Below are 22,553 nucleotides of genomic sequence, written 5' to 3' on the forward strand. Positions count from 1 at the left end.
TAAACAGACTCAAAAAGTCAGGGATGTACCCTTTAGCACCCCTAACCCAGTGGCGTGGATGCTGCGGGAGTACAAGGGGAATGGACTGCAGATAGTGGCCACAGTCACCTATTCCGAGGAGTATCTGCTCTTACCACTGCCAGGAGTAGGGTATTGAATTAGGTGACCCCAGACGGTCTTCTTGCATTCTGTGTGGAGTACCCACAAAATGACCTCCTTCCCCGACCCTGTTTTCCCTCATTCCAGTCCACTAGCTACAGTCTCTTTTCTGTTTCCTTGTTCCACTTGACATCGCTTTTAGCCACATAAAATGTTCAACTTCTGCCCTTTATGGAACTGTTCTTGCCTCTCTTCTTTTTATGCTTTGCATAAAATCCTGTCACTCAGCCACTTCTTGCTTTTGTCTTGCTGAATTTAGACTGTAAAATTTTCAGGGCAAAGGACTTCTTCCATTTTTGTCTGTGTTTGCAAAGTGGTATGTAAATTTCCAGCTATGTTTAAATGTTCTTTAATAATAAAGTAGGTTTAGTCCTTGGGCTTGTAGACGTCTCCCTATTCCCCCTTCCCCAAAAAATGAAGTTCTGCTTATGTTGCAACATTGCATTTTTTTTCTTATCTGATTGAGGTAAATAAGCGAGTTGTTTTATTCAGCAGCTATTGCATTATCTTGAATATGTGATTTGGTTATTTTCCGGTTTTATGCACATCAGGGTTATCACAGCTGTTACTTTGTGATACTATTACATTGTAATAGGATAATGTGTTTTGAGATATTAGTGTTGGGGTTTTTCTTCTTCCTGGATAGTGGCAGAGAAATAATTAAGGTGTCCAATAGCTAATCTCTTTCTTTGCTGTCTTTGTGCTCCTATTTCACCTTCCACCTCAATAACGAGGAGGACTGTAACTATTTGTTAGCGAAATATTAGTTAAATTGCGAGCTATTACATGTGCTGAGACATTCCAATTTAAAGTACTTACTATTCAGTGTGTGTACTCCTAATGACTATAAATATTATGTTACATTGGAGGTTTTGTAATGTATGGGCTATGTCTTGTACATTGTTTTTTCCACAGAAAATGCAAATTTTCTAACCCATAGACTTTCTACATTGCTTTATAAGGATTTTTGCTTTGCTTTTCATAGTAGAGTCTTATTTATGAGGAGGTGTAAAGTTCAGACAAATAATTCAGCGTTGAGATTGTTCAGGTGCATGTTTCACTGCAGTGCTAAGTAGCACAGAACTAGCCATTTAGGACATGTTAAATAACTAGTACTGGATTTTGTCAGGAAAGACTGAAAAATAGGGATTGGATAGTGGAGCCTTTGTATGGTAATACTTTGCACCGGGGATGCGATGAACTGGCAGGGTCCAGCCGTAAGCTGTAGCAGCAGAGTAAAGGGCTGAGGGTAAGTGGGGATGTGCTGTGACCTCTCTCATGGCTGGCTGAACAGCTGGATGGGATTTGTTAGTGATTCATGGCTTGGCTTAAAGAGAGATAAGGAAGGAGTGCTGATTGGGGTCTGGATCTGGGAAGGAGACTTGTCTGTTACCTAGTGAAGTCTGTTCTGTTTGCAGTGGTCTTTATTGATTCAGAACGAACGGGGGAGGAAAAAGACGGAACTAAAGTTGATGGCTGAGCTATGACACACTAGGAAAGAGTGAAAATATAGGGTGGGGTTAGATATGACCCTTAAAAGCAGAGAACAGGGAAAAAAATGCATTTTGCCAGATCCCTTTCCGGTAGTAAACCTGCCAGTCCCCTGCACAGATTGTCAGCTCTCTATGTACTTCTTTCCTAGCCTCTCTTCATTACAATCCAATGTGTCCCAAATCACCGGTGTGGTCTAAGTTCTGCAAAAGAGAGCTAGTGTGCTTGTTCTGGCCCACAGAGCTGGGCCTCTTTCTGCAAACCATCACAGGCTTGTAAGGAATGATGCTAGTGTCTTTGGCCTCCTTCTCCTGCTGATCTGAGCAGGTTCTGGCCCCTTCTCTTTCCTGATGGCTGCAGTGATCCTTCAGCAGTAAGCCATTACATCTGTCAAAGTCTGCAGCCCATGCCTACAGGGAGCAGAAGAGTCAAGGTTGTGCTGTTGACGGAAGGAAAATGTTTGTGAGGAATTAAAAAATAAACAGACAAAACCGCTCTTGTTTTATTAATTTACTTGCAAATGAAGTAGCAGTGATTGGCTAAACCACTGGATGTGTATATAGATTGTTTTATTTTATTGTTTTTAAATGGCTTAAGTATTTGGGTCACAAATCAGAGGAGCTTGATGAAAGAGGAAAGTGTTCTTAAAGTACTTAAATGGGCAATTGGGATAATCCTGAGTGCAAGGTAACATAAGAATTGACATTTGTCATCTTTCTTTATGTAGTACTCTTTGGCCATTGGAAAAGTGTATTTTATTATCTTGAAAGGTTTCTAGTCAAGAGGATGCATCTAAACTTCACTTTGGGGTTATAAGGACATTTGACATGCAGTAGGTGAGCTTGTATGAGAGTTTGCACAGCTGTATGCCAGGCAAATGAAAGATTCTTTGGTCAGTATTTTTACTAATCTTTCTCTCATGTACATGTTGAATGACACATCTGGAAAGTCATCTAGTTGCTGTTTTAGCAAATGGTTTCTTTTCAGAGGGAGAATGTCATTTTCTGGATATTAAAATAGTAATGGAACTGTGATGTTTGCTTAGGTTGGCTTTCCTGGAAGATAATGTGTCACATCCTAATGACACACTAGGTCAAGTGCTAAATTTCAGTCCTTGCTGGAGACAGTGAATGAACTGTGTCCAGAAATAAGTGGGTTTGTATGTTCCTGTTCATATTACTAGAGCTCAAGGTCATTAGAAGAGTTGTGGGTTTTAATGTACAATACGTATGATTTACACATTCATTCTTAAAAAGTACCAGATTCTTTACTGAACTACATGAGCACCTTACTGTTTCATGTATAGCCAGTGATTTTCTTTTTCTCAGCTGGTTATACATAAAGAGGGTAAGCATTTCTTTTTTTCTTCCTTTTTTAATTTATTAATTATGCTGAGACAGCTGGATGGAAGACTGCATCTTGCTTTTGGCTTCCGAAGGAAAGATCTCTCTTTTTGTTTGGTGTGCTGGGTTTTATATGGGGTTGTTCTCTATTAGGGATTATATAATATGAATATGAAGTTACCCTGTCTTCCAAAGGCTCGTATATATGATCTCTGGTCAGTAGGGAGAAACTCATGCTTTTGACCTTTCTGTCTCTTTGGACCCATTAGTTGTTGGACATAGTAGTGCTTCTAAAATTGCTTAATTGTTCCAAAGAGATCATTTCTGCTTACTTCGTTATGGCCATTTGATGCAGTCTCTCTACACACTGCCAAAAACCCACGGTATATTACATTTTTATTGTTATGTAAAGCAGCTGTAAAACAAACAGTGTGGTTGTGTAAGTGTATTTGAAATCTTTGCTATTGGCTACTTCATTTTTTCCCTTTACGTCTCTAACTTCTACATTTATAGTTTTGCCACCACAGGGAGCTAATGAAAAGCAAACATATAGACTGTTTTAAAAATAATAATAATAATAATGCAGTGCACAGATTCATGTTGCTTCCTCATTCGTATTTATTATCCTGTTTCACAGTATAAGAAAAGCTAGGGCATGCTGTGCTGGGGCAGTTTTCTGGTGGGAGGACTGGGGTTTTTTGTCTTCTCCGTGCATTGGTTTGACTGTTACAGTCCTCTGATTTTAGGCAACTTCAGTAATTGTAGAGCAAGTGGGCAAATAGCAAACAAAGAAAGGAAGAAGATAAATGCATGTGCAGTAAGACATTGATCTAGATGAGGGGAGGTCTGTTGAACTGTTTTGGTTTTTTTTAATACTTGCATGCCTGTAGGGAATCAGTCCCGTGTGCATCCTTAGCATGCTGACAGGATTATGAAAGGTGATTTATTTTGTGTTCAAGTTTCTCTTTACAAGTAGTACTGAAGAAGACAAGGGCTTGAATTATCCTATATTTTTGATTCTTTGTATGTAGTAAAACTGAATGTCTCGAGTAAAATTATGAAATGCATGTATTTATTAAGGGGCTGACTTTCAACGCTAGCTGTTTACAGTAAGAGAACTTGTTGAGATGATGAGTCTCTTGATCATTCTTTGCCCTAGTGGGAAAAGTGTGTAAAAACGGCACAACAGCCACTGGGCAGCCTCTCTCACAACTTTTCATCCTTGTTGGTCACAGCTGCTAAGACATTTTTAATAGATAGACTTTTTCTTAGTTTAAGCTATTTTTCTACTTTAATTGGAGCTTGCATAGCTTAGATCCTTCTTTCCACTCTATTCAGAAAGATACCTGCACTCAGTTGCCACTGAGCCAGAGCTGCCTTCCTCCTGCAGCCTGTGCTGGGCAGGCATACCTACTTGTTGGGGGTCTGCTCTACTTGGATTTAAGGAACAGAAGCAAACTATAAAGATTAAAGGATGCTCAGAAGGGGAATGTGTACTTGGAGTTTGCTGGCAGTTAAAGGTAAATCCCTTACAGTAAGGAAGGCTCTAAAGAGTGCCTCTTTATGTGTTTTGCAGTAGGTGTATTGCTCAAGAAGAATGAGAATATAATACAGCTGTCAGACTTCAACTTTGAAATAAATGACATAGATTTCAACTTTGTTTTTATTTGGCCAACCATTTCATTTTGCAAATTATGAGGTAATTAATAATTTACAAATTTTAAAACCTCTAGATATTATCTGTACAACAGCTCTAAGGGAACATCAGATCTGCTTTTTGTTGGTGGTGTGTTTAGAGTGTGCGTGTGTGTGTGTGTGCAAACACCCCTTTTGTACTCACTCACCAGAGTGCAGTTGTATTTCTGTGAAAGTAAGGGGTTATTTTTTCTTTGCTCTTCCCATCCCAAATGCGCAAAAATAACTGTATGGAAAAGAATTCTTGTAAGATCAACTTTCCTTTTCTTCAGCATTTAACTTGACTTGCAGAAATTGACAGAATACAAATTTTCCTAAACTCTGAACATCACATCACAGAGGAGACGCACACGTGGGGAAGTCTCTTTAAGTGCAGGCAAAACAGACTCCAATGATAATGCTGACTTGCCACAGTTAATTCCAGTGGTATAAAGGGTAAGGCCAAAATTCTTGTTGTGACTGAGAGCAAAAGGTGTTTGCTGGGATCAGTGCTGCAATATTGTATATTCTTGTCGTAATTTTGTAGCAAAAATGATAATAGAATTCTAGATATGCCATTATGGAATACTATATAAGAGTGTGTGTGTTCTGAAAAGTATCTCAGCAAAGGGGCTGAAGTGGGCTAATTCTCTTTTATCAATCCTGGATGGTCTTTCTGCACTTCTACAATATTACTACAGCAGCAGTAGCTGTTCATTTTAACTGCCACTGAACTGAGTTAGTACAACTGTGGAGGTGTATATTTTGTCTGTGTTTGTGTGTATGCACATGTGCATGTTTATACACACATGCCTATATACTTGGCTTTTATATATGAAATAGTGTACGTATGATCAGAACTAGGTATGACTATAACTTTATCACCCAAGTTTGTTAAAAGATGTATGACATTTTTAGAAAATGCAATCTGAATGTCATCAGACTCAATTAGGACACCTCATTTTGTATTTCACCCACCTGGGTTTTCTTTTTCCATCCAATCCTTCTGTCAGCAAGTAAGAGCTAATTGTGCTTTTGTGCCCTTGACTAATCATAGCAGACTGGTGGCTTTCCCCCAGTCTTTGCAGAGTTTTGACATGGAAAAATGAACTTTCTATCTGTGTAAGAACACTTCATTTGTTTCATAAACTGTTCATGGTTGAAAATATACCTTTAAAAATAAAAACATCTGATCCAAATGACGTGTATTGTCAGAAAGAATTTCTCTGCTCCAGAAATTTGATTTCAAGTCCCCAAAGCTGGTCACATATAGCTGATGCCTTTTCACGTGTAACTAATGTATATTAATGATGCTGGTGTAAAGATCAAGGATCTCATGATACTGCAAAATTAAGCATTGCGATGTAAGTGTATTTTTCCTTAAGTACAGTGTTGTTTCCATTAAACATAAGAACAACCAGATTATTCAAAATAAAGAGGCCGTAGTCCTCATTTAAGTAGCATAACATAAAAGGACTATGATCTTGGACTTCTCAGATCTATTGGTTTTGTATTTGTCCTTCTGAATTACTATCTTGTGATTTTTCACTGCCTAGCCTGGGGAGAGAGGTTGAGCCAAAGTCACACAAATATCTTTCAAGCATGCTCTATGCATACGTGACAGGTGGCTAAGATTTCATACAGAAACTGCCAGAATTCTGAAGTTGAATTTTTCCTGCATTCTATGGTTTTATTTGGATGATTTGATGCCAGTGTGGATGCAGCTAACTGCAGCAGTGTCTCAGTCATTGGAAGGTGAGGGAGGCTGAAACTGGGCTCAGTAAGCCACAGTGCAGCCTGATATTGGATCTGAGGGTAGGTAACCTTTGTATTTAGGGATCAGTCCTATAGCTGAGGTAATACAAAAGCTTTGTAGTTTCTCTGAATTGTCCTTTTCTGACCTGCAATAACTAAATCAAGGAAGATTTCCACTGGAATTGTAACACCAATGTCATCAGTCTGTAATCTGGCGAAGTCCCTCTGAAATCTATTTCCACTGCTTTTATAAATTGAATCCCTCTATATAGAGATCCCTATTTTATGAAATGTTTTTGTTCAAGTCATGCTTGTCTTTGGTGCAGCTTTCACCCAGATAATGGTAGTTACATACAAATATAGAGGTACACCCTTCCTGCAAGTGCCCAGAAATGTCATTGCAAAACTGTGGCATCGGTCTCTTTTTAAGCCATTCATCCGTGACACTGGTGATGGCACCTGAGAACTTGCTTATGCTCACAAAGTAAGTTGGAACTGTTGGCTGTAACTGCTTCTGCAATGAGGTTTAAAATAGCATGCTGAGTATGTGTGATATCAGAGTTTGGGTGACATTACATGATAGGTTATCTTCTGCTTTTTTATTGTTCTTCTCCCTCACTAGCATCTTCAGCCATACGTGCTATATTTCACTTGGTTAGAGTTTGTGGTTTGTTGGGTTTTTTTCTTCTTCAAATACAGGTGTACCAGCATCAAACAGGACCATTTTTTAATACTTGTAGTATTTGTTTTAGAATCATAGAATGGTTTGGGTTGGAAGGGACCTTAAAGATCATCTAGTTCCAACCCCCTGCCACGGGCAGGGACACCTTCCACTAGACCAGGTTGCTCAAAGCCCCATCCAACCTGGCCTTGAACACTTCCAGGGATGAGGCCTCCACAGCTTCTCTGGGCAACCTGTTCCAGTGTCTCACCACCCTCACAGTAAAGAATTTTTTCTTAATCTCTAATCTAAATCTACCCTTTTTCAGTTTAAAACCGTTACCCCTCCTTCTATCACTACACTCCCTGTTAAAAAGTCCCTCCCCATCTTTCCTGTAGGACCCCTTTAAGTACTGGAAGGTTGCTATAAGGTCTTCCTGGAGCCTTCTCTTCTCCAGTCTAAGCAACCTCAACTCTCTCAGCCTGTCCTCATAGGGGAGGTACTCCAGCCCTCAGATCATCTTCATGGCCCTCCTCTAGACCTGCTCAAGCAGGACCATGTCCTTCTTATGTTGGGGTCCCAGACCTGGATGCAGTACTCCAGGTGGGGTCTCACCAGAGTGGAGTAGAGGGGGAGAATCACATCCCTCGACCTGCTGGCCACACTTCTTTTGATGCAGCCTGAAAAGAGATTGGCTTTCTGGGCTGTGAGCACACATGACTGGCTCATATTCAGTTTTTCATCTGCTAGTACCCCCAAGTCCTTCTCTGCAGGGCTGCTCTAAATCCAGTCATCACCCAGCCTGTATTTGTGCTTGGGATAGCCCCGACCCATGGGCAGGACCTTGCACTTGGCCTTGTAGAACTTCATGAGGTTCACACAGGCCCACCTCTCAAGACTGTCAAGGTCCCTCTGGATGACATCCCTTCCCTCCAGCGTGGCGACCACATGACACAGCTTGGTGTGTGTGGTTTTCTCATGTTCTCTCATAAGCCTCTTGCTCAGAGTTCATAAGTTTGAGTTTCTTTACTTCCTTTACTTGTTCATCTTTCTCTGATTTTCCTAGTAGGCAGGCGAGTTTATTCTGTTTGGAAGAACACAGTCAGAATGAAGTATTTCAGTCATTTATTTAACCGTTAGCTTCATGCTGCACTGAATACTAGTGTAAAGGAAAATACATTGGAAACATCTGTTTTCTTTTTCTCATAGCAGAAGAACAAAGAGATATGTTCTATTGAAATCAAAGGTGGCAAATATAAGAGTAATAAAAGGAAGGTATTATATGTGTCTTTCACACATATAATTAGTCTATGGAACTTACTGTCACAGGAAATTATTGAGGCCAAGAACATAACAGAATTTGAAATAGAATTGGGCAGGCATGTGGCTATCGTGAATGTTCAAAGCCTGTCTTATTAATTATGGTGATTTTGGAGCAATATTAAACCCATGCTCCTAGGCTTAAGCACGTTTATCTTGAGATGTTGTATCAGAAGAGTGTGCTTTTTTTGTGTTCCTTTGAATTAAACTTGCCTGTAGACTAAAATTTACCTGAATTCTGGGCATTGCATGGAAATCTTTTTCTCTAATCCCAGCTTGTACATATGCAAGTGTTTTTCTCCCTCCCTTCTTCCACATACACATGTACGCACTTGTCTTATATCTCTTTGGGAGTGGATATCCTCCTCACATGTTTTCTTTGTCTCTTTCCATGCCCTTTTTCCACATCCCTTTCCATATCAGCCCATCCCAGGAATTACCATTATGCATCATGTCTGATCAGGTTGCAAGGGAATGCCTGTGGAAATGACCTACAAAGGGAGCAATAGAATCCTAAGACTTATGAATGATTAATACCTATGCAGAGCAAGAACCACAACATTGATTAAACTTGAGTATGCTGTGATGAGTGAAATCACTATATTTCTGTAAAGGAAGTGATGATGGTAGCAGGCTCTTTACCATGTCTTGGCTTTTTAATAAGTGGCACTTCAAGTTATGGAATTAATTCCACAGAGTGGAAAAATATCAGGAGTGAAGTAACAAATATGTTAAAAGGTTTGACTATTGTAGTTGACATTTATGCCTGCAAATCTCGGCAGGGCTTTAAATGACACAGTTCCTACACATTGGAGCCAGGGAGGAGAAATATCATCTTGATATGCTAAAGCTTATTTAAAAAACAACAACAACAAGAACCAAAAACCCAATCAAAAAACAACAAATCTACATCTGAAGTATCAAAAAGAAAAGAAAAAAAATAGTTGAGCAAAAGCGTAATAGAAACAATAATTAGAAATCTCTGGGCATTAGCCAAAATATTCCTGGTCTTCAGATTCTCTTATTGGGAGTTTATGAAAGGCAACTTGAATAAAACAAGTGGCTTCAAAGAGAAGAACCTTAAAATGTCTCCAGTAGAGGAGTTCAGCTCTCCACAGAGCTGTGTGCATTCCTTTGTAAGGTTCTGCTCTTCTGTAATTACCTAAAAACTAGTCAGATTAATGACAGAAGCAACGCTTGTTGCTTGTTTCTAAGATGCTCAGCAGCAGCACTGATTGATAACAAACACTTAGAGATTATTCTTCCATAAAGAATACAATATCCTGTCTTTTTACAGGATGCAGAAGTGACAAGGATGCTTTCAAAAGTGTTCTTTGCTGACAGTAAGAACGAAGAATGCCATAATTACTGACTGGGCTAAGTGTGATGAAGCAAACCCCCAAAGTGCTTTGCAGCAATCTGGCTTTTGCAGTCACTGCTGTTTTTTTCCAGGTTCCCAAAAGAGATTTCTCTGTCCTGCATTGCATATGAATTTGTTCTGCTGAATTTGATGGAAGTTTCTCATTGACTTCAACAAGCCCAGACTGATACAGAAGTACTGGCTTCTAGAAAGACACTTGACAAATGTATTTGCTAACATGACAGATCTTTAACAATGCATGGTCTGCTGCAAAGTTCTTACTTTGAAAGTAGGGAAGAAACTTATTCTTTACTAGCTTAGTGCTCATTAAGGGCATACCTATGGTAGCTAAGTCTTCCCATTTTGAAAAAAGAAGGGCAGTAGGTTTTTCTGGCATGTGAATGAGAAAAAGGCTTAATATAGATACATACAAAGTAATGCCATGTCCATCAACTACTGTGTAATGCTGTCCACTTTATCTCAAAAAGAATATTGGAGAAGTATTCTGTAATACTAAGTGGATTTTGCAGAGGAGAGATTGAAATTATTGAAAAAGAAACTGGAGGAGTTCTCATGTGAACACACATGGATTGCTTCCTTCAGAGAATAGACTGAATGTTTATTTTCCTTGTTTTCATTCTCTAGAGAAAATAGACTGGAAGATTATTTTCCTCTGTGATGCACAAGAACAAAGGCATATGGAATGAGATTAAAAGATAGAGAAATTTAATTTATTTAATTTTTACAAAATGAAATTAGACATAGGGATTCCATGCTGTATTACATTGCTGAAGCCAGGAATTTAGCAAGCTTCAAAAAGACTCAGACTTCTATGGAGGGCAAAATCAGACAGAATTACTGCAGCTTATTCATCATACTGATTTCAGAAGGGAAACATAGATGCCTGGTTTTGACACTCAATCAGTTAGCGTCGAGGATGTTGCTAAGGTAGGGGAAAGCAGAAGACCAGGCAGGAGCCTTCCAGTGCCCATCTCTGCCCCATTTGACACTGGAAACCAGTGAAAAACAGGGCATTGGAATTCTTCTGATAAGCTACTAGAGGAACAAAGTTCTGTGGCAAAATTTGTATTTGGCTGTGAACAAAGTACTTATAGTAATGGGTGGACTGAGCTTTATTTTAACATTGTTTTATATAAAGGGGAAAACTGTTTAGAAAAAATCTTTGTAAGTCGTGTTATAAAAAGGTTTGTGTATTATGAAACACCCACACACATATGTATCTATATATATGTGCGACAAAAGCACCTTTAAGAGTAATTTCCAAAACTATTTCCCGTAATGTTTTGTCAAATTAATATCTCTCTCAGAGAATTGAGTCTTAAAGCTGAAAATGAGTGCACACATACTGTGGTGTCTTACTCCAGTACTTAATCTTAAGGTTGACTTTGCCTGATCAAATTTCAAGTTTGTAATATCATTATCTCATGGCTTGAAAGTTACGTGTGTGACATGTAGTTTTACTTATATTTATACAGAGTAAATAAAAAAATCGTTTTAGGCTTGGTTAGTTTGCTACTCTGTTACTGATATTACCATTGGGATGATTTTTTTTTTTGTGATCTGTTTTATTCTTCTGTGACAGGCACTAGCTCAGCAGAAGAGAACTATTTTCAGTTAGTTTGCCTTAATTGGAAAAAAGGAGTTGTCTCATCATAACTTTTAATTACATTTGATTAAAAACCCAATATAAAATAAAAAATTATTAGAAGTCCTTTTTAATGATGGGAGTGTCAGCTGTCTCTGGAATTTGTCTGATTCTTACTGATTTTTTTTAAGAAGGCTATTTGTGTGTACTCTAAGGGGTTTATCTACTGGCCTTTCTGAACTGAGATCTTCACATAGAAACTTAAAGGAAGAAATATCTCTTTATTTTATCTCGAAAGTTCAGGTGGGATTGCCTAGACTGGCTGAGGAATTTTCTAACATTGTGTAAATAGTGTAAATTTATTTACATTGTAAACGTATTGCTGTTAGAACATCTTTATTTCACTAAAAGGGAATATTTGAAATGCCTTTTAGTGAGAAAATCAAAGTGAATGAAGCTATAGTGACTGGAAACAAGTAATTTCTTTGTTCTTACAGTGCTTTTCCTACCTTCATACCCCAAATCCCTGTGATTTGTAGCTAATGATAGATTTATTTCCTCCTCTTATGTTGTTATGTATGTAAAATTACATCAAGCATGGGTGTTAAGGCTGTCAGTTCTTCTACGTGTTTTGCCATACTACTGTTATGCTATTATGCCAGTTTCATATTCGTAATATTTGTGCCTAATTAGAAGTAACATGTTCAGTTTTTCTTCAAAAATTAATAGTCTAAAATTAGGTGCAAACTGTGTATCTGTCTCTGTGTCAGTTTTACAGTTTTGTAGGCATGCCTCTTTATTTCTGTTGCCACATGTATGGAAGTGGTTACAACATAACAAAAGTGATGCACAACTCTCAAAACATACTTCCTAATCTTGTCACTCTTCCTTTAAGGTGTTACTTGTTAACAATGCTCAGGTTAAAAGGTTAGAAAATGTAAACTGCTGTCTCTAAAACACTTGCATGTGCCTGTAAGGTGTGCTTTCCTCCTTCTGTCTCTATGAAATGTAATAGAAAAATCTCACACTAGTACTACTACCAATTAAAATGTTTTCACCAGCCAATAAAGAAATGCAAATTTTTACTAAATGCCACTAAAGATCCTTCTCTGTGAACTTCATGGGTTGTGCAGGAAGTTTGAGGAGAACATTTTTTTTTTAATGACTAGAAAAGCCTCCAGACCATGGGAACATATCTGAAGCATTATTTAACATCAGTGTTTTCAGCCAATTACAGTGTAAACTTAGCATGATGTTTTTTTGTTTTTTTTTTCATGACAGTGAAAGGTTGAAACGTAGTTTAAGCTAAGAATTCCAGTGGTCAGCTGAAGGAGCAAAGTTTCCAGTTGGTGTGGGACCAGGACTGATGTTGGCAAGGATGCCTGGACTTCTTATGCTCCCTGGCAGTTCCCTTTTACCTGCCTGCTGTGGACCTCTGTCAGCAGAACATAACTGCCACCCGTGGTGTTGTCTTTCCAGCTTATTAAATTGTGGCTAAGTCTTCTCTCTTTGGTGAAACTCAGGGAGGAGCAGACACCCGTGTTGGCTTTTATGTGTGTAAATGTGCCATGCTTTTTATAAAAGGTGTGAGTGATGTAATGCCCCGAGTTGAAACTCTTATTGCCTGGCACTTCATTGTCTTTAATGTTTCCTTGCATTCAGGAGATACTTCCAGACAAAAATGTCGTGAATTGAAGGCATTGGGAAGTTTGAAAGTCAATGATGTGGGTTTTTTTTGCTTTGGGGGAATTTGCTTAACATCAATTGCCAAATAGGGTTTTGGAGAAAAAAGGTAATTTGTGATGGACTATATCTGTCCTTCAAGTTAAGGCATGCACATTGGCCCCAAAACTGTATATATTATTTAAGAGCACTGCTTAATCCTCTTGTGGTTCCTTATGTGGATTAAATTTAATGTTCCTAATACTTTGAAAACAAAAAAATAAAAAAAACTTTAGGAAGCCACTACAAATGCCTATTCAGGCTATCCTTATGCATGTGACTATGCTGTCAAAAAATCAAAAGCCTATTTTTGGTTTTAAATCCCTTGACAGATTTTTTGTTTTTCAAGCTTTTGCTCTCATGTCAGCTTCACAATAATATTTGTGTATGTATCTGCTACAATAAATGCTGATTAGCTATTGTGACTGGCTCGTGTTTGCAACTGTTTTTAATGAGAACAACTTGCAGTGGTATATAAACAATTTTTAGTGACTGCTATGTAGTCGGCTGGCAGCTGTGCTGTATTAAAGTGTAGGTAATCTTGTTTTACTTAAAAAATAGTAAACTCTCAGATCTCAGATAAAATTTCTAGTCTGTGCATGTCACTGTTTCAAAACTCAAAGGTAGTGTTTTCAAATTACTTTTCTGCTAGGCAACTTTAATAGTAGTTCAGAATTGTGAAAATCAGGAAAGAGATGCACTGGGTAGTGCAGCATAATTGAGAATGTTTTGTTGTTGTTTTGAGAAGAGTAACCAAATCTTGTTTTGGTATTGGGTGGTTTGTGTAATTTTGCTGTTATCATCTGCAGTGAAACAGGTTAATCCAGATGCAGTGATTTTGATTTATTTAGTGAATGGCAAGGAAAGGAAGTTAATATAAAGAGTTTAATGTCAATAAAGGAGAAGGGGAAGACATCCAGATTAGATTTTCTATATTTTTTTTTTCTTTCTAGGTTTCATGTATCATTAAGGTATGTCCTTCAAAACATAACATTATGTTGCTAATCAAAGTATATTATCAGTATCAGCATTGGTATGCTGATGGAAAGCAATATAATGATGTGAAGACAAGATAATGGAATGACCTCATTCTCTAGTTAAGTGGTATTGACTCTACCTATCCTTGATCTAATGCGAAAGGGAGTCTGTTGGTGTTGACTGGCTGATGGATTTGTTTTAATTTGTAGCATGTTTTTAGGGCAAGTTGGTAGGTAGGTACATGGCGGGACAGGAAGATCAGTTTCGGAGCATGTGGTACATGAGCATTTTTTTTTTTCCTTAGGTTATGTTCTCTTGAAAACTTAAAGTTGCATATAAACTAGCAATCTTAAAATACTGCATCATCTGTTCTGAGTATAGACTTTAAACAGAATTCGTGTAGTTCAGTGCAAGAGAGATAGCTACCAGTCTGGCAATTTATTGTCTGCCCTCTTTAAAATAGCCCTTTTCCTCCCCGTGCTTCGAAGTAAGAAAGCTAGCTCGAGGGGACAGTTGGGCAAAGCCACAAGAACCATGTCCTTATTAGTTTGAGGAAGTTCGAGAGTCTTGTCTGCTTTCAATTTTCAGCATAGCAGGGGCGACTTGCCAAGTGTTACACATCATCTTTAACTTTCTGGGGCCAGTTTTTCCAAGCTCGTTTGTAGCTGCTGTAGCCCTTTCAGTCCAAGTTACTTAGCATATGCATTTCTTGATCTACAGAACTACTAGTTATAACGAAATCAAGAGGGCAAACTGATGATAAAGTTCAAGATAACCAGTCCACTGTGTTATCTCAATGCTGGATAGGTAGACTTATGAAATAGGTGGGATCTTTCTGGGTTTTTTTTTTTTCTTTCTTTCCCCTAAACAGGGCAAGTGACTTGTGAAGACAGATGCCTCCAGATCATGTGGGTCCAAACTTAGCAGTTTTACAGTTGATGTACTACAGGATGCCTAAATATTTATGACGTGCTGGGGTATTTTATCTGTTTATTGAGTCCACCTTTCATATTCCCACACTGATAGGAAGAGGACAGGAGATGGGCATGGAGGACAGAAACACAGATGTAGGTCCCAGTTTGATTCTGGAATGGCAGGTTATTTGTGGTGGATTTCTATTTTCCCTAATGGATAAAGCATGGTATTTAGGGGAGAACGCTCTCATCATTTAATGTAGCACAGTTAGGGCTGCTTATGGGGGGCAAGGGGGCATTATTGAACTGTTATGTTGGTCCAAGGGGGTAGTTTCTTTTCCATGGGTGAAGAACCTACTATGTCCCAGTAAGTGCCAGGAGGAAGTAGAGCTTTTGCTCTCTTTTGAGGGGTGCACCACATTTGAGATTAGTGACACAAGACCTTTCATATTTATTAATAGTATTGATTCTCTTTTATTGTCTTTAAATACAGGACTGTCAATTTGATGCTGGGCAACCACTTTAAGAGTATGTTTACTTTATGAAAGCATTACAATTACAGAAACAAATAGGTTTACTGGATATGTTTCTATACCAACTTCCAAAAACCTGTTGGAATGTGAAAAGGCCCGAAGCAAATGGTGTAGTTGCAAAAATGGTGCATTTGTGAAACTGCCTAATTTTGCTTACCAAATGTAAATTACACATCTGTGTCATAAATACTAAATTTGGAAATGAGGTCTGATGATGTGAAGGAATTTCTGTCCCCATGTTGGCAGCTAATAGTCCAGTTGACAAATGGCAGGAAGGAAACTGATGTAAAAATAACACAAGGTTAAGCTGGCAGAGCACAGTTTCTACCATCACATCTTCTTGTCATAAGCCGTTGCTAATTGTTAGGCGAGTCAGATTCTCTTCTACTCTTTCCCAATTTGTTTTATTGTTTCTTGTGCAGGGTATTATTTAATGGGAGATGCAAGGTCAAATATAAGCCAGTACATTTTAATTCATTTAATTTTTGGTCACAGTGTCAAGCTATAACTATGAGGAGAAAAGGAAAACAGATGTGCATACAATGAAAATAATTTCATTGACTACTTCATTTAACATTTTCTGTATTTGCATCTGTACATACTAAAGCCACAGACTTGCTGCAACAGCCTCTCTGCAGTCATGTTGGACGCTGAAAATGGTCTTACATGTAGTGGAACAAACTTACAGTGGTTTGAGGTGGAGAAGGCTAGGAAGAAGCCACTGCAATGGAAAATGGGAGCCCTTGAGAGCTGAGCAGGCTGGATTTATTTTCAATTTTGGAACCAATGCTAAATGGATTAATTTCTCTTGAACCTTTTTATGAGGACTTGCTCCTAAATTGAAGTGGTTATTGTTAAACTAAATAGAGCTGCAGCACACTCCTGAGAATATCATAAGTCTCCTTCTGACCTCCCTGTTAACTGAGATTTTATTTTAAATCTTTGAAGCCTGGTTTAAAAATCAAACTCTGCAGTGAAATTATTCAAGAGGGTTGGCCTTTTCACCAAGTAGTTTAGTAGTAACTTCACAGTAATATTTTGCAGAGACTGAAATATTTCAGGTGAAGGTCCTAGATTTGCAAGTACTCCTGGGCATTTCTCTTCCTGTTGTAATTGAAAAGAGTGAGATCTTGGCAACAGTAAGGCTCTTGGTTGTTGTATGATCTTAGTGCCAAGTATTTTTTATATAAACTGGAAAACCTAGTCTTTTTTTTTTTCCTTCCCACAAAGAAATCCCCCTGAAACAGTTTTCCTTGAAGTCCCATAAATCCCTTCATAACACCTTATCAGCCCCATTATCAGAGCTATTTAGTTATTTAGTTCCTTTTTTAACCTCGTAAGAATGTAATTCGCTGCACCGTTTATCCTCCAGTTTAAGCTTTGTGCAATTTATGTGCAATTCTTCAAACCTCCCCTCCCCAATTTTACATTAGTCTGATACTTAAGGGAAAAGCTTTCCCAGATGCTAAAACAGAAATTTAGTGCATGCTCTTCTCTCTTAGAAATGTGGTGGGATTTGTAAGGTACTTACCATTGTGCAATAATATTGTGACTGCCATTTTAAATTTAAGACAGAAAATACAGTACCTTCAATGAGTTACAAGAAAAATAATAATATTTACTGCTTTGTACTTGAAAACCATGCCCCTGACCATGCATTAGAAGGAGAATTAGGTTCTGTTTTCACAATTCTATAGTTTGGATTGCTGTAGTGATATAATGTTCCATCTTTGCTCACCTACCTCTCCTTTCCCTCCTTTGCTCCCTTCTTATGCTTTAATTAAAGCCAGCTGCAACTTTTTCTCTTGCTGTCTTTTCGCTGTGTCTCTTCTTGAGCTCATAGGCATTTTGCCTATGGTCAATCCATCATTTTTAACTAGTGTTAACACAGAGGACCAGCTTGGCTGCTTGGCTGTGTATAATGACAGTGGGCAAAAAATATCACTCTGATTCATGTAGTCACATGGTAATTCAGTATATTACCTTTAACTTTCCACGGTTGCCCAGGAGGGGTTTTGTTGTGTTGTGATTTTTTTTTTTTTCCTTTTCCTTTCATTTCCATTCTTTGACTAAAAATGGGAAGCAAAAAAAATTATATCCCACTTTTAAACTACTTGACTGGAAAATGGCAATTAAATGGATGGCCCAGGGTATACTTTTAACTCCTTCTGTCTTGTCTGGTTGAATTTCTTCCTAATAATTGTGTAGTGTTTTAATGCTTATTAGATAATTGAAAAACCTGTGTAAGTTGTGTACATGAGTTTTTTGATTGCATTGTAGCATGCCTAGCATAGTGGGGTTCTGTCTGTGAATGGAGTGTCTCAGTGCTATAGTAATAAAAATAATAATAATCATCTTGGTAGCTAAAGCATGTGCAGGAGGTGACAATTTATTTCTAAAATTAGAGCTATGCATTAATATGAAGTTTTGGAAGTGACATGGTGGCCAAAGAATTAGCTGCTTTTTTGTTTGGTTGGTTTTAACTCTGTTCTTTGACGTTCCCATTTTTAACACAGCTTGCTTAGAGATCCATAGAGCAAAATTTCTTTGAATGAAGGGTTTTGCAAGTGTGTGTGTAGCTAAGCTAGATGAGCTGTCCTGCTTCATTGTAGACCCTGCACCTGCCTCGCCCAGTGATCTAGGACTTCTGGGGTACTTTTGCAATCTTTGCACCAGATTCAGTCTGACAATGTAGGTGGACAAGCTCAGCATGGACCCACTTGGTGGACTACCAGGAAAGAAAGCATATTTACCCTGAGGTCAGGAGCGGGGTGGATTAGGAGGGAAAATCAAGATGCACCAGAACTTTATGCTGCCTCCCTGCCAGTCAAAACGTCTAATGCATTTTGGGCTTGCATCTTAAAAAAAAAAGGAGGGGAAAAAAAAGAAAAGAAAATAAAAAGGGGCGAGAGGGGGAGAAGGAAAAAAGAGACCTAAAAGAGTCAACTAAGTATTTCCTAAAGCTGCATAGTAAGGTGACGTATACATGGCCAAGATGCAATTCCATGTTCAGTCGTTCACTGTTTCTTACTACAAAATAAAACAACAACAACAACAAATGTTGCTATCAGTTTGTAACAGTGCAGTTTTACGTTGGAGATCATCAGATTCCCTGCCACCTTGGAATTCCCATGCACTGTTAGTATGTTATTTGCTTTCTGATTTGAGCTATGTCCCTTGGAAAAGGTCATGTCTGCAGTGTTTTTGGAAATTATTTTCCACAAGTGTGCAACTTCAAAACAGCTTAGGTACTTGCATCAGAATCTTCTGTTCAGGGCAAAATAGCCTCAAAAATAGAATCTAGGGCTATGGAGTAGTCGGAGTATGAGTTCATGGTTTTGTCACTTGTGGTTTTAAATGAAACATTGTAGTTTTTCATTAGCTGTTATTTACTTCAACATACCATGAAATTGCCCTCCTCATAAGCACCCTGGCAGATAACTGTCTGGCATTTTTAAACTACTCTGCTAAATTAGTTAGCTTTTAAAAGGAATATATGCCTTTGTGGTATAGCAGGGTATTAACCTAGTGTCTGTAGCATCGACTAATTTTTGATTCATTTATCACTACTGTGACCTGCTATTGCGTGCTTTCCATATCTCAAAGAAGAGGAACTGAAGTATTCACTGGGTTGTATTTTCACTAGAGGAAAAGCTTATGTTACCATTTGGTCAACTCCTAGAGAGGACTAGGTAGTTTCCAAATGTACTAGCAAGTTGACATAAACAGTGGACTCTTTCTGAGTCATTCTCCTGGAAAGTACCAGCAGTGTGTTCCCAGGGATTTTCATACATTTGCTGGATGTGGTGAACACCAGAAAATCCTGCCTCCCCTCCATGGCATAGGCATACTTTGAGTGATTTCCCCAGGGATGCACAGGCAGAGGAGGGAGGAGGGAGCTGGGAGCTGAGTTTGTGCACCAAAAATATGAGAGTGGTATCAGGTAATGTATGCCTGTGGCCGAGGTTGTACCTGGCTGGCTTAAACATGAAAAAGCCACAGGCTGGCTGTTCTTGCAGACTATCTGTCGTTTCAGCCTTTTCAGTACATGAAAAGGTGTATGTGTATCTTCTCCATGAACACTTCATCTCTGTGAGTCTTATGCTTACAACTGCTCAGTACTGCAAGGCATCTGAGCATGCAGCCAATTTACCTAGGCATCATTCTGGTCCCCAGCCTCTGCTGTGGGCATTTCTAATTTACCTGTTTGGTTTTTAAGTTGAGAAAGAACATGGTGCCTGCCAGCAATGGGAGGCAAGGCAAGGTGAGGTTTTGCTAAAGCGACACAACATTGGTTGGGACTTGGTCCAGGCAGAACTTTTGAGTCTCACCTGTGCCAAGACTTTCTCTCTGTATTGCATTTACCAGGAGGATTCAGACTGCTGCTTCTGGACTTGGAAAGTTAGATAGTCCTTGAGCAAAAACTACCTTGGCACTGGGCACTTTCCGAAGGGTGTTACTGTCATAACATCTGTCCAGAGGATAAGCCAGCAGCAACCTGGGAATGATCAGAAACAGTTGTTACAGTGGGTGCAGGGCATCTTCGCTGAGTATATCACTGTTTTTCCAGGGAAGAAAGATCTCAGTTGCACTGCTGTGTAACATATGCTGCCTAATATGATAATGATGGGTTGGGATTTTCTCAATTTTCTTTCGGATGTCATCTTTCATTCTGCATTACTGGTCTTTGTCTCATTTCTTTTTTTTGGAAGTGAAGAGGTTGTAGGCTATTGAGTTAAATACAGAAAGTTTTTGCTCTCATACTCTTGTCTTGCAATGAAAACAGTTTCTATTTTAATTGGTTAAAATTGTCTTCCCAGTGGTCATATGTTGGACACCTTCAAAATGTTGTGTTAGTAGATCTAGACACTTAATTTGAGCAGTGGTGACACACATCAGGCGAGGTGGCAGCTGTGCCTGTGAGCCCTGTATCTATGCATCAGTGAATTTCTTTTTGAAGCAGGTAATTGCAAGGATTTTAGACAAAGAATGTAATCTTTAACCTTTGACAGTTTTTATATATCCACCAGAAGCTAATGCCACTGCACTTTATGCTGTGGTCCAGTGTCGTCACTTTTCCATTAAGCACTAGGTCTTCTTGATCTGCTTGATATTACCTAATCCTAATTTAAATCCGAGCAATATTGCACTCTGAAGCTGACTTGCATCTTCCTCTTTCAGTCTTTCCTTTATAAGAAATCAATGTTAATATGTAAAATTGGACATCTACAGCTATTTTACTCTGTTAATTGAATTATGAAAAGCTTAAAAGGTAAGCTTAGTACATCACTGTTAAAGCCTACTGATGTCGTACAAAGATGTTGCACTCTTTTAATACAGAGGTCTAGCAGTATATTGCTTGCATGCGGTGATAGCTCTAATTGGAAACCTGATGGGATACAAGAGATTTCTAAGACTATTACAAATAATAATATATTATTTGTTAAGTCTGTGGGATTTTTTTATTGACAGTCCTTTGGGTTGAAGCTGGAAATAAAATGCAAAATGTTGAAGTATTTCTCGTTGGTTCAGAGGGCTGTATTCAGTGCTAATCGCACATCACATTTCTTGAGTGCTGAAGTGCTCCCAGTTGGCAGTTCTCGTGATATAAATTCCAACAGTAAATCGGTGCTAACAAAGCTCAAGTACCTGTTCCATTCAGTAGCTCCATCTTTAGGGGAGGGAGGGGAGGATGATCACCGGTGCAACTTGCAGTAATGACAGTGTGTCAGTAGGTTGCTAATACGTACATAAAGAGGTGATTCCTTGGAGTGGTGGCTAAGGGTGCCCCAGAGTCCTTTTCAGTAAGTTTGCACAGTTAAGCTGGTGTCTTTCAAGAGGTAGAGCTTCCTGTCGAAATACAATGCTCTTCCAGTCTAATGCACAAGTGGTAGCTGGAGAGTACTGAGTGCCCAAATATATAGACCTGCATAGGACAGGGACAAGTCGTTAAGGTGGAACAGGATGCCAGGAGTGTTCAGGATGGAATGGCTTTTACTTTAATTTAGTACTGATCTTAAGCTGCGTGGGATTTTGTGTTCTGTGGAGAGAAATCTTTCCCTAGTGGCTGGTGCATCGCTTTGCAGAGAACCTGTCTTCCTTTACTGGTTTCTTACGTGCTTTCCTTCCTCTGGAAGCATGCTTTTAGTCATAGCTTTGCTATTGTTGAACTATTTAGCACCAATGTATTGTGAACTTCTGTTTTTAGCTTAATCTGAAAATAAAATTTTAGGTTTGATAACAGAATTAACTCCATTTGTCTCCCCTGATTCCCCTGCTGTCAGGAACATGTTCACTGGTACTGCAAGAGCAGGGGAAAAAAGACTGTCTCTGATCACTGCTGTTACATTGAGAATTTATGTTTTTGTCGTTGTATTTCTATTTCTAGCACTTACTAACACCTAACAATTACTCTGGTTCCCTTCACATTTCTCAAACGCATATTGTCACGTATATATTGAATTTATTGGATTGCCTTCCCTCAAGTAATACCGCTCCATGATTGTTATAATATGAAAAGAGCCTTTTTTTTTATCCTTCTGTCTGGCATTAGCCTTGTTAAAAGAATGGGGAAAGAAGAGCAAGGCTGGTTTTCCTTGTATTGGGGATGTTAAAATCCGGCCCCTTACAGAACAAGGGGAGAAGAGATTTCCAAAGTCATAGCACATCCATGATGGAAAAAGCTGTGTCAGCACCTCCCCTTAGGCAGAGGGAGTTTTCAGCTCTGGCATCTTGCAGATAAAATACTACCACAGCAGCACAGAAAGAAAGAGGTAGCAATGGAGTCCTAAACCATTAATGGCTTTATAGGTTGAGCTGTACTTAGAAATACTCAGTGACATATGGCACGCTACAGAATACAAGTGTCTGAGGATCTCGGTAGATCTAATTTTCAACAAACAGACATTTGTGTTCTGCAACACCTTTAGTTTGTACTGCTCTTGGTGAGCTGCTGGCAGGTTAGGGAGAATCTAGAATTAGACAAAGCTGATTTGAGAAAGCACTGTTTTAATTTGACACAGTGATTTTAATTCCCC

The 22,553-nt window shown here is 38.7% G+C and overlaps 1 protein-coding gene across 6 annotated transcripts in view; it reads left to right on the forward strand.

Annotated features, from left to right (window-relative positions):
- LOC142042366 (ubiquitin-conjugating enzyme E2 E1) overlaps window positions 1-22,553 on the forward strand; it is a 47,284-nt gene that overhangs the window by 15,704 nt on the left and 9,027 nt on the right. The window lies entirely within an intron of this gene.

This window comes from Buteo buteo, chromosome 2, assembly GCF_964188355.1.
Source record: "Buteo buteo chromosome 2, bButBut1.hap1.1, whole genome shotgun sequence".
NCBI classification, from domain to species: domain Eukaryota; kingdom Metazoa; phylum Chordata; class Aves; order Accipitriformes; family Accipitridae; genus Buteo; species Buteo buteo.